General features: G+C 42.3%; 1 protein-coding gene across 7 annotated transcripts in view; it reads right to left on the bottom strand.

The window, feature by feature from the left end:
- The window catches only part of ZNF644 (zinc finger protein 644), a 58,053-nt gene that overhangs the window by 36,185 nt on the left and 8,758 nt on the right, over nucleotides 1–13,110 (bottom strand). For 3 of the 7 annotated variants that reach the window (XM_069022832.1, XM_069022831.1, XM_069022839.1), the window contains exon 1: nucleotides 12,003–12,075. The exons of 1 other annotated variant lie outside the window; for it this stretch is intronic. The gene's annotated coding sequence lies outside the window, so the exon portion shown is untranslated. Of the gene's footprint in view, nucleotides 1–11,320; nucleotides 11,386–11,705; nucleotides 11,791–12,002; nucleotides 12,076–13,110 lie in introns of those variants that run through there. 3 more of the 7 variants (XM_069022838.1, XM_069022835.1, XM_069022837.1) reach the window with 2 other exon arrangements.

Raw genomic sequence — 13,110 nt, 5'->3', positions numbered from 1 at the left:
CGAGTGCTGGAGCCAAAACCAATTTCTTAATAGACTCATTCTGAATATCTCTGAATTTTCTACGCTGTAAGGCAAACTAGTGTACACATTCATTTCCAAGTCTTTCTCTCTGTTTCTAAAGTCTTAAAAAATGACAAAACTTGGAACACTTTCTTGAATTGAAACTGCAATGCAGATTTTAAAAAAGGTTGAGCCTAAAATCCTACAGTTCAAAATTAGTGATAAATTACTCTTTTCTTTTTTCCTTAAAAAAAAAAAAATCTCCCTTTCTTGTTATCATGACAGTTTGAAAGAAAGCAGTACAGAACAGAAGTGAATTACATAAACATTTATAACAGCAATGGGAAGAAATAGTGAACTGGTATTATCATATAAGTACCCCCTCCAAAACAGAATCCTAAGTCCAAATTCAGTTCTTTCCAAGTTTGTTCCAGTCGAAAGGGTATCTATGCTGGGATCACGAGCTCTAATGCCTGCTGTTGTCTGTCTAGACAGCATTTCTGACATTTCCTGACCATGGCAGGAAAGGGAATCTCCGGTTCCTAGCCTCAGAGGAAGTATATTTTCTGTGCCCGTGAAAATGTAAAATCTAACAAAAATTTCCTAGAGATTTCATGCACACTTTTCATAAGCAAAGCTTTGCTCGTCAAGTGCTAAGAAATATCTCATATATAAGGGCTTACACTTAAAATGAAGGTAGGGTTATGATGAACTCTGAATTGGTGCAGCAGATTTTATTCTGATATCCCTATGACAGTACCTTCCAGCAGAGGACAGAGTAAACAGTCTGGAGTTTACTCTCTGTAAACAGCACTGCTAACTCCCAAACAGCCTTCTTCCTTATCAGAGGACTAAGCTGTGACTACAATGAATGTTCCAGGATGAAGAATATAACCATATAAAACAATCCCCCCATAATATAAATTCCAAAACAATCACATAAAAATATAAATCCCAGCACTGCCATTCTTCCAGCAAAAGCTTTTTTCCAAATAAAAGACACTTATTTCATACAATAGGATTTAGCCACTGCTTATCAGATTTGAAGTGAAGCTACAAAATGTGTCCTAATTGGGTCGATATACAAGCTATAATCTTGATAATCTATGAAAGAGCACTGTGGGGAGTCACATATACTTAAGCAGTAACATAAAGACTTCCTTTCATTTTGCAGGAGCCTGCTTTTTGGTGACAGAGGAATGGTTTTGGTGAAGAAGGAAAGTTATAACATGCTGTCAACACTACCACCTTAATAGCCATTCCTCTCCGAGCTTTTCAGTGTTCATGTTCAGTTTGGTGACACTGTAAATTTCCAGCATTGTCCATTGCCTACAGAAATAGGTAAAAACTATTTCCTACCTTAGATAAGCTGTAGCAATGCAACCTAATTAAGCCAACTGTGTTTTATTTTACACCTTCATGCCAGATAGCTGCATTAGTGTTTTTTGAATAGGAACAACACACAACTCAGGTTATACTACCAGACCTGGCAAGCAAGCTGGAGCAAATGCTTCCACATCCCTCTCTGAAATGTAGTTTGTGACCACCAGATACCATTGTGAACACTCAATGGAGCCAGTCACACACCACCAGCACCACAACCACAGTTCAGCTCGGACACAGCATCCACGTCTTGTTAGTAAGCTCCTGTTCGGGGTCCCTGTGTGCAACTGGACAGTGTTCACAAGCTTTATTACTAATACAGTCATCATACAGGAGTGTTTCCTATAGTAAATTTTCAAAGTGTTTTGTAAAGTTATGCCTTTGCTACAAAATTATTCCACAAAAAGTATTCTGCTATGAAGCAGGTGTTTTCAAGATCTACCCCAAGGAGTCTCTACTCAAGTTATGCAGTACTTTGAGGTCTACTTTCTGAACTGTTTAATAAACATCTATGGAGTCTCCATGGGAGATAGCAAGAAGATACAGCAGTTCTATGCAGGCATCACTTTAAGATTAAGGCTTCATCAATCTTTCTCTTTTCAGCCTTGAACCCTTTAAATGCTTGTGGACTTGTTCACTTCCTTTTGCTTAGTTATCAATCAGGCAAAAGTTTTCACTCTTTGATTCTTTTGCTATTTGAATTAGTTCCTCCAAATACATGAAGGCAAATGGAAAAACTTGGTATTTCCAGCATGCCACACCAGTTATCCTCATCTGTGCATATCCAGCTCATTGGCTGTCCTTAGGCATCTCATCTGGTTGGAGCTAAAGAATCCATATACACTTGATTTGTTAGTTTTCCTAACCAAAACAGGTTTCCCAACAAAATTTGCAAAAGTAGCTCAAATAACAGAAGAGACAAGACACTCTAAGCCTGTTTCGTATGCTTTACACTGGATTATTAAGATAGCACGAAAGAACTGGATCTGCATGGGCTAAGACTGCATAAAATCAAAGAGTATAAATGGCACAAGTCATTCACATCATTACTCTGTTTCAGAGTGTTTCAGTTTTTTAACTGAAGCAAAGAAACCTGTATGTTTCCCATCCTAAAAAGGACATAACCCCAAGACAGAAATATTTTCTTGCTGTTAAGCAAGTATAAAGCTTACATTTATTTGCAGTAATAACAAAGCTTCTTAAAACAAATGGAAGTGAGCACCAAAGATAAAGGAAACTTTGCCATTGTCTTGGACATTCAATAGTTAAAATAAAAACTCCCTGAACACCTTGTTTGAAGGCTTCATAAATTCACAATGATATTGACTAATATGTCCCAAAAGCTTAGTGCTCTACATCAACAGAGGTTCTGTGCCTACTTTTGGGCCCATAAATTCAGCTGACTATTTGCTTACTCACTGGCCCCAGAGCTACTATTTTTCCTCATTATTGGGAATTTTGTAAGCATACAAGTTAGATTTTTTAAGGTTAGCTCCAGTTACCTCATGCTTGTTTTCCACTGGAACACTAAAGAAAATATAACCAACACTTAAATGTTGAGAGAATACGTATGAATGTGAAATCTTGTGATTTAAATGGATAAAAGGAGCAAGAGTAACTTTTCCTTAAGTTCAAGGACAACATATAGAAGCACACTAAATTAATGCAATTCTGATTAAAAGGTTCAGAACTTACTCAATACCTACTTAATCAACTTCAACAGCTTCAGAGAAAACAAGAGCTACGAATGACTCTGCAGAACTCTAATAAAATACCTAAGGTATTATTACAAATTTAAGAAATAACCTGTCTTTATGCTCAGATTCACAAAACTAAAGAAATTCTGAGACCAAATAAAACAGAAAACAAAGGAAGTTACAGAACAGGTCAACTTCTCCAAAATTAAGCCTTCAGAATATCCTAACCAAAGCTCTTGATGATATTTTGGCCTACCAGACAACTGTTTGGAATTTACAATATTTAGAGAAAAACAGTGATATTTGTATCTTTGATTTTTTTTTATGAGGTATAGGCAGCCATAAACCACTCAGATTTGTACTTTAGTCTTGAAAAGCCAAGGGAGTTTTGAGGTGGAGGTGGTTTTTTTTTGTTTTCTGGTCAGGATTTTGCGGGGGAGGGGGGAGGATGACTAAGGTGGGTTTTTTTACACTAATAGGACTGTCCTGGGGAAAAGTATTAGTAAGTTTAACAATTTTGCATTCTTTCAGATAGCTGCCAATTTAACATCATGCAGGTTTGTTTTTTATTTCTGAATGCTAAAATCTCCTTTAAGGAAAGGAAGAAATGCTAATGAACCTACAGTGACAGAAAACATGAAGAAAGAGGACAGCCTCCAGCATGTAAAAACCAGAGCACCCTTTCCTGCTGAAAATGGCATTCTGGAAAATTATTTTTAAAAATGGAAGGAAAGTTAAGGTAAAACTGTTTGTCAGAATGGAAGTGAAATCACAGAGATATTACTTTGGACAAAAGCACCCTAGCTCCTAGTATCAATATCACTAAGTTGGAAGAAAACTTTGTTTAAAGAAGATCATGGAAACCACAACACAGATGATCACTAATTAATCCTCCCTCCTTTTTATATTTACATCCTTTGAAAATAGTATGCATTAGCATGCTTCAGGACCAGCCTAGTAGACAGACTTAAAGCCAAGTTACTAGAAATATATTAAATAGAACTTTATTTAAAACAGCACCCAATATCCTAAAGATTGAAGTGATCACCTTGCAGAAGTCAAATAAACCTACTTTTCTCAAAATGGCTCCACAAGGAAAAAAAACCCCCAAAACTCAAAAACTAACTCATCATTAAAGCTCCAAATGAGAGGAAGAAAGGTCCTGCTGCAATACTGCAGTACTTCTTATGCAAAACTATCAACTCATCTCTCTGATTTCCTAATGGACATAGCTGAACTTCTGAAGAGACTACAGAACCTGGATGCCTTCAGTTTTCCTGAATGTCAGTACATTGTCCTACATATTGCCTTCATTTAGAACTTTGATCTTCCATAATACAGTATTCCAACTTTTAACTGTTTGTCTATATACAAATGTTGATAAATATCTATGAAGATATACAAAGAAACACAACCGCTTGTTTGTTCTTGACATAACTCCTTGCTAGACAAGTCATCGTCTCTGCTCACCTCTGGTAGTGCTTCACTGGACTGAAAAATAGAAGGCAAATTCAGAAGTTGTTTTTACTGTCTAAAAGAGATTTCTAAAAATGAATTACCACAGTACCCGCACAGTATTTTTAGAAACACTGTGACGTTTCAGTTCTATAGGAACCTGAATGGCTTCTCCCAAGCATCATTTCTATTTTTTGCACTCTCCTTTGTGCAAAAATACCTTATGCCTTCTAGTGCTCACTACTGCTGGTAAAACATTGAAAAGCAACAGCAGTCTTACGATTGTGATAGACACAGATACCTGGAGAACAATTTTTTTCTGGACAAGCTGTTTCTCTTCCTCTCCCAATCTCACACATGCCAGGGAAGAAACAACATCCCTCATGCACCAGCTCTTTCAGCCACATGGACAGCAGTGAGAATCACAATGAACTTCATCAGCAAGTCTCACCACCTCAAAAGTTGAGGAACAAGGGCTTGGCATTTAGGGGAATATGGCATGGAACACTAGTGATGTACCTACCTTACTTCAAAACACTAACAAAAGGAAAAGTCTGTAAGAATCCATGCTAAAGCAGCTCACCAAGTCTACTGCTTTTCATCACTCAAGTTACTGCTGTCCAACGCAGTACAAGGACACAGAAAAAGACAATCACTATCCAAAAACACTTTTATAAGAAAACAAGTCAGACAAAACAAACCTTCAAAGGTTTCCCCAAAGCAAAGATCTAAAAAGACTATGGACAGTACCTACTATCTTTGGTTTATGTAACACCACAAGCCAACTTTCTACCTCAGTTTCTGCAGCACTTCAGCTCAACTTGCATTCCAGACATGCAAGCTCTACTCCCTCCCATTCTGTAATTGCTCCAAACCCCTCCAATTTTTTCACTGCAGCTTATCTAGGATAATTCACCATCGCATGCCCCCCCCAACTTATCTTCCTCCTTTTACCTCAGCAAAACAACTGTCACAACATATTTTTTGTTGATAACTACCTGATTAGGGAGGTCTGCCATTTCGTTTTCAACTTTCTAGAAGATGAGAAACTCTTTTTTAAAGTAACTTCAGAGTGCTAATATTCACTACAATTCATATACAGTACAGTTATTTTCATTACATGCCACAGATTCTCAGTTTTAAAGTTTTGCCCAAGAACAGAAAAGACTAGGTGATTTCAATATGTCAATAAGTGTGTTAAGAAAAAGGAAGCAAAAAAGGGCAGAGTACTCACTTCAGTGTGGGAGAGAACGGTGAGAAGCCAGCTGCAGAACTGCCACTTCCCACTCCCTGTGACAGCACACACAATCAAGACTTTCTCACAGAAGATACACTCATAGCCATGGTATTAAAACAAGAAACCCAGAACTTCGGTGTGAAGGAAAAAAGTTATTTATATTGGAATTTTGCAGGCAGAGCCTGTTCTCTGTTGAAAATATTGTTTCTAATACCGAGACAACTTAGTAGTAACAACAAAAATACAGCTGTTGGAAAAAAATACTCCCCTTCTCTGCCCTCCCTACCCATTATCACAGGGGAGAACACAGAATCTAGTGTCTTTGGTGAAGGCTCCTAAGAACATTCATAAAAACACACAATATTCTTATATGCATAAATACAATAACCTACGTAAGTATAAACATAATAATAAATACAATAAACTACAACCACTGTTTTGGTTGTTGGGAGCCTAATTTTAGGATACAAATTCTATAAACCTCCAAACTCTTCTGACTGAAGAAGATAAATCCAGAAAACTGAATTAACGTAAGAGACAGCTCCTGAAACTCTACAGTCACAAAACTGTTGTATATGCCCACATCTGAAGATGAAGAAAGGTATCAGCAACAAACATTATGAACATTAAGGGCTTTCCAAAAGTAATCATCAAAAATTATATCACATAGTACTCCCAGGAGAGCTGAGCAGAAGCAAACAGCAGAAATATACAGAGGACAATCACTCCAGAAGATAAAAACTGAAGCTAAAATAGAATAAAAAAACCTTTTAGCCAGAACACTCACTGAAGAGCAGCAAAACAAGAAAATACCCCAACCAAACCAATGAAAACCCTAAACCATAACCACCACCCATTGACTGCAGCCAGGCAGGTAACACACACTAGCCACTTCCTACCAGCAGCAGCAAGGAGCAGCTTCAGAGCTGCCACACTTTATGGGCAGATATTAGGATCAGTTTTTCAAAAGCAGCCACCTGACCTCCTTTTGTATGCCTTTTTGGAAAACCCACCCCTGACCCTACCAAAGAGCCACACTGGGAAAGTAGAGGGGATAAAGCACAACTCAATGCTATCAATCTACCAAATTATTATTCTGTGAAAAGGCAAGCAGAAGGGACTCATTACTACATTTCAATGATTACAGTTGCTAAGGAATTTCTTGTCTTTCACTCAAACTAAAAATGGATGCATCAGGTAAAAGCCTGTAAATAAAGGTAAATTACAGAAGAGATACTTTGCTGTGGAAAGTATTTTTACAAGTGGGTGTTAACAGTTGGTCCAGAGAACAAGGAAGGTACAATGATCTCAATTCACGTCTTCAGCTGTAATTGGACCTATCAATAAGGCACCTGCAATTCCTCCCATCCTGTTTCCAAAAATGCACCCTCTCTCCTGCTCTACTACTTTGTAAAGATGAAGATTATTAAGTAGTCATTTATGGCAAGCAAAAAATACAATCATTCAAATACTCACAAAATAATGTCCCTTTATGAAAAAAAAAAATCCAATTAAGTATCTAACTTGTAGTGTTCAGCATACTGAAAAGTTACAACACACTAACAATAGGCCTGAAATATTCCCAACCCCAGCAATGTGACCTTTATTCTGATTTGAGCATGAACTTCGCATAAACTGGATTAAGTTTCAAGAAATACTGAATTACTAAATAGCCCATCATCCTTAAACCAGTTAACTATTTGTAAGACAAAGCACTCAATATCGATCAATAAACATCAGCTAGAGAATTCCATTTCCAGTATCTGGATTAAGTATGAACCATCAGTTCCCATACCAAGCACATTACAATTACTTCTACTGGAGTGAGACTTCTCTGTATTCCCAAGTTTGCTCAAAAGTATTATAACAGTTACTATTTAGTGTAACCAAAACATGCATACACACTGTTAAGCCACTGTCTTCCCCCATTTAACCTCACTGGCAATGTAAGGGCACGGCTGCAACATTTTGTCAACCTAACAGCTGCTGTGCACAGTTGAACAGTGACAGGAAGGCAGCACAACTGCATATTTTTTTAAATTGTTTTATTTCTTAATTATTATTTTACATGTAATTCTGTTATAATAAATTTCATTATGAAATTTTAAAAAGCTTGCTCTCCTTCTCCTCTACCACTATGGGTAAATCCTATGGATTCTGGGTAGACTTTGTACCAAGACGAAATATTCACTACATGACACTGAATTGCAGACTAGGTAAGTAACATAGCCTGACTATCATGCTTTTTCAAATTTTGAAAACAACACACATTAGAAGTTTATGCAAAGTCATTACATGCTCTTTCTTGATGGAGAACTGTGATTTGAGCATCAAATTACATCCCATAGGATTACTGCACTGTAGAGGTGCACAGTATTTCCATCTGGTTTTACATGGCCATTTCTCATCCTTGTGCTTAAAGAGCTTTTCTACAAATCTGTGAACAATGTGGGCATGCCTTCTGCCATCACTGCTTGCACGAAAGGTTCCTATTAATTGATCTAAGGGACACAATGTATACAGGCATTAACATTTATGTAAGCTTCTTGTTTGGGTTTTTCTGATTTTTTTTGTTAATCCGGCATTAAAAGGATATTTTTTCATCATACTACAAACTTATGAAACCCTTCAACTCAGCCTGACAGTAACTTTATGTACATCAGCCAGAATGACCGACAACCACAATTTCCACAGGTAACGTAAGCTCATTATGCACTACAAATAGGAAGTTTGCATCTACATTGGGAAAAAATTATGCAGCAAATAAAAATATTAATTATCAAAATCAGCTTACAGATCGGGGTTACAGGCAGAGTGCTCAAGAAGACCAATGAATATATTTTCAGAGAAAACAGACGTGTTTTGGTTTATTTCACTAGGAATTCCTTTATGCTCTGAAGTAGGGTGGACATTACTTTCATCTGAACAAACCCAGTTTTGGAGATTATACCAAGTTTACCCAGTCTCAAAATCAATTTAAGTGAGTACAACATTGTTTAATTTTGTTGTCATTTCCCAGTCTCTGGATACATAATACACAGTGCTCTGCAATCCAGAGCACAAAGGAAATGAACGGAATGTGGCCTGTAGTAACTAATATCAGAGCAATGTTTCTTACTAAAAGAACAGAGGGAACAAAACAAGTACCTTAAGGCAGGCATCTGACAGTCACATCATTGAGCTTTGCTGAAGATAAAAAGTTGCTTAAAAATGTAAAAATATGAGGACAGTGTTACTGACACAGTGAATCAGCAGCTGTTCAAAAATCTTTAATTCAAACCAACTTCAGGCAAAGCTGCAGAGCAAGTCACACAACTATTCTGTATCTTCTCCAGTTTTAAGTTCTCAGATCTTTTGCAAGGTGGCTGGAAGTCTGAAAGTGTTTGAAACTAATAACTATGTGTGAGCATGTGTATGTTTTATTACCATTGAGAATTTTACTCCTTTTTCAGTTCAATTTCCTCCATAAGTGACCTGAAAAGGCTTGAATTTAAAAAGTATACACAGTAGTAGGCTGCTCTAATACTTGCAAGTGTAAGCACAAACTATTGCTCAAGAAATTCCACTAACAACCCTTGACTTCAGTGTCCATACGAAATTCAGTTATTTTAATGTCTAAGGCACTGCCATTCTTGTTTAATATCCTGTTTATTCAGCTGCTGATACTCCAACCAATCTTTTCTCTACTAAATAACCTCAAAAAGATGCTCTAAGTGGTCAGTGCTTTTTTCTCCTACTAGCTAGGCCACATGTTGAGATTTCAACTCCCTTTTTGCCTTCACTTAAGAACTTTCATACTTTCCTAGACATATTCCTCCTAGTGCTACTAAGTATAAATCAGACACTAGACTTCGTAAAACTTCTGAAAAAAAAAAAAAAACAAAACAACAAAACAGTACACCCTTGGTTGTTTGGTTGGTTTTTGGGGCTTTTTTACAGTGATATTTGCCCAGGACTTTTTTAAATTAAAAAAACCAAAAATCATACAGACTGAACAAAAGAAAACAAAAAAACTATAAAAAGACAAGTCAAGTCTCTTTGCTGACATTACAAGTTTTTTCCTCTACAAGATTCCTGTTCCTTGGGTAGGTCTTTTTAGTAAAAAAGAAATCTGTTGCAATGAATACTAGATACCAGAAGAAACTATTCTAAGAAGATAGCTTAAAGATTATTCATTTCAATTCTCACTGTAATTCTTGTATAACTCTGCACCATATCCCTCTGCAGTTGCATTAGACAGGTTTGCAACATCAGCTCTAAGTCAGTGTAACAGGATTGTCACACTGCGCTGCTCTTTCATGCACTCTACTTAAACTCCTCTCCAATAAGAAAATTGCTGCATTTTCTCTCCACCTAAGTGACCCACTAGAAGATTCCCCAGATTTACTTTGTATTGTCTAATTGGTCCATTTATTCTGTCCTCAAATCACCAACCTTGCACAAGTCAGGTAGTAAAGAATCCTATACAGAAGAATCACATTAAGTTACCAAAACTCTGAAGCACTTCACCCTCCACTGTGAAGAATCTTCTCTTTAAAATTTGTTTCCTAATTTGAATCAAAAAACTATGTTGCAACTTGTATAAAAAAAAGTCAGTAAGAGATAACAGTCTATAGCTGAATTCCATAAATGCTTATCAGCCTCTTATGAGTGTTTGTCCCAGATGTTAATTAATTACTCTATACAACATGAAATTACTTCTTACTCTAAAATCTGGTGCACATTTATTCCTCATATGCGTTTGAAAGCGAAGTTCCACGACACAATCTTCATAATTAAATTATGTGCTAGAAAGGGGGGCAGGAATCAGAATATCAGTGCAAATGAGGTTTTGCTTAAAGGGCTAGAGCGGTACAGCACTGATGGAAACCTGTTTTGATATATCATACTTGTTTTCCATTACCACTGTGACTTGTCAGTTTACAGACCACAATAGAACTATTTCCAATAGGCTGAAGATTACACACAAGCCATAAGAAAAAAAACTTTCCACATTTCACGCAAGTTACATTTGTCAAGATGATGCTCATCACTGCAACCTGGTAACACAAACTTTGTGAGAGAAACCGCCAGATCCTGAAGCTGCTGGCAGCCCGAACACACGACTTTGATACCTGAACTGGTAACTTTTACCTCGCTGTTGTAAACCACCTCTGCGCCGGGAGCTCTACTACCGCTCCCGGAGGGCACACGGGCCAGCGCCGCGGCGTGCCGGGGACTCGCCAGCCCTTGGTACCGACACCGGGCGTTTCAGAGCTCCTCCGTTTCACGCCAAGCAGGAAGGGAACGAAAGGGAGGGGGAGGAGCGCACGCTCCCCCTGTCCCAGGACGGCAGCACAACCTTTCCCGGACTGGCCACCAGCACAGGGAGGCAGCGCGGGAGGGACCCGCACCCGGGAGACGCGCGGCGGGGCGCAGGCGGCCCTGCGGGACCCGCCGGGGCGGGCGGCGGTAGGGCACGGACGCCTGCGGGGCCCCCAGGGTGACCCCGGCCACCCTCGAGCGACAGCATCGTCCCGCTCGGCCGCCCCCGCCCGCGGGGCGTTACCTGGCTTCCCCGGCCGCACTGCCGCCGGCCCGGCCCCGGGCGGCGCGCCCCGGCCTCAGGCCCCGAGCGGCGGCCCCGGGTTGCCCAGCTCCTCCGTGCTTGGCAATGGCGGCGGCCCCGCTCCCCCTCCCCGCTCCGCGCTCACTGGCTGCGCCGCTTCATGTGACCGAACAAAACCCTCCTCGACACAGCCCTTTGTGTCCCGCCCGGCCGGGGCACCGGGAACGCCGCTCGCCGGCTTGGGGAGGTGGCGAGGGACGCTGGTGGGGACAGAGAGAGGCGACGAGGCGGGCTGGAGAGGGAAAGGCCGGGGAGGGCAGTGCCTGCTGCGCCTGCCCAATTTCCGCCACGCCGCCGCTGCCGCCGCCCCGGCCCGACCACTTACCGCGGGGCGGGCGGCTGCGGCCGAGCCGCGGTGCCGCACCAGATCGGAGGCGGCCGCCATGTTCCCGATGCGGCAGGATGGGGCAGAGCCGCCCGCTCCGCCACCCGCCGCTAGGGCGATCGGCCCGGCCCGGCCCGGGTTGGACTGGGTGGGCTCCGCTCGGCCCCGGCCCGCGCCCCCGGCCCGCGCGGCCCCGCACCTCCCGCTCTTCCCCCCCCTCCCCCCCCCCCCACTTCGCGGCCGGGCGGGGGCGGCGGGGGCGCGATACAAAAAAATAAATCGTAACGGGAAACTCACGGGCTCGCCGGGCTGTGCGTCACGCCGGGGTTACGTCCTGCGCGCGCCGTCGTGACGTCATCGCGCAAACCTCCCGACCGCCCCCCCGCTCCGCGCGCGGCTACTTACATACGCGCGCACGCGCCCCGCGATGGGCGGAGAACGCACGCGCACGGCCTCACCGCCCTTCCCCCGCAGGGAGCGCGCGCCCCCTCCCCGCCGGCGGCAGGCGCGCGCCTGTACCGGCCCCGGGCGCGGCCCCGCGGGCTCGGGGCAAGGCTCGCCCCGGGCACCTCCCCGGAGGCGCCGGGGGCACAACGCCGGCTGCCAGCGCGGCCGCTGCCCGCCCTGCGGCCTCTCCTCACCTCCCCGCAGGCCTGGGAAACCAGGCCAGGTGCGGCAGGATCTGCGCCGGGGCGCTCCCGAGCCGGCGGGGAGGCAGAGGCCGGCTCAGGCCGCTGCGGACGGGCCCAGGGGGCGCGGGGAACCTGAGCGCAGCGGGCACGGCCCGGGGGGCGGGAAGCCACGAGGGGACAAAAAGTTCGGTGCCATTTTTCCCTCAGATTAATGCTGCTGAGGCAAACTCCGGCTCAGAGGGGGAATTCTCCCGGAGTCAGGGGAGAATGGTAAGTGCGGAGAGACTGCTTAGATGAGTTAATTTTTTCCCTTCGGACTTGCTGGGCCCGGAGAATTTCACAGTAGAGTGAGAAGCTGATAAAGGCGATGTTAGAGGTGTGAGCGGTGGTCAGAGAGCTCAGGGAGACAACAGATGTCAGGAGAGAGGAAGAGGAAAAACAGGGCACATACAATTCAAAAGGGGAGAATAGGTAGAGCCAAGCACTGTCAATCATTCCAGCCTCTATTCCCAGAAAAGTACTGAAGCAAATAATCACACATCTTTTAAGTACATGGTAGCTAATGAAGTGATGAATTAGAGCCAACATAGATTTGTCAAAAAAATCACATCAAGCCAAACTCATCCGAAGCTGTGACAGGATAACAGGCCTTGGATGTGAGTAGTGCTCGATCTGTTATGCCTTGACTTAAGTAAGGTTTTTGACACCATCTCAGAGAAATCTTAACTGAGCAAGCAAAAGCCATAACATAAGGAAATGACTGCAGTGGTGCA

The sequence above is a fragment of the Aphelocoma coerulescens genome, chromosome 8 (assembly GCF_041296385.1).
Source record: "Aphelocoma coerulescens isolate FSJ_1873_10779 chromosome 8, UR_Acoe_1.0, whole genome shotgun sequence".
Classification (NCBI taxonomy): domain Eukaryota; kingdom Metazoa; phylum Chordata; class Aves; order Passeriformes; family Corvidae; genus Aphelocoma; species Aphelocoma coerulescens.
The sequence above is the reverse complement of the archived record's forward strand: the minus strand, read 5'-3'. Positions and strand labels throughout refer to the sequence as shown.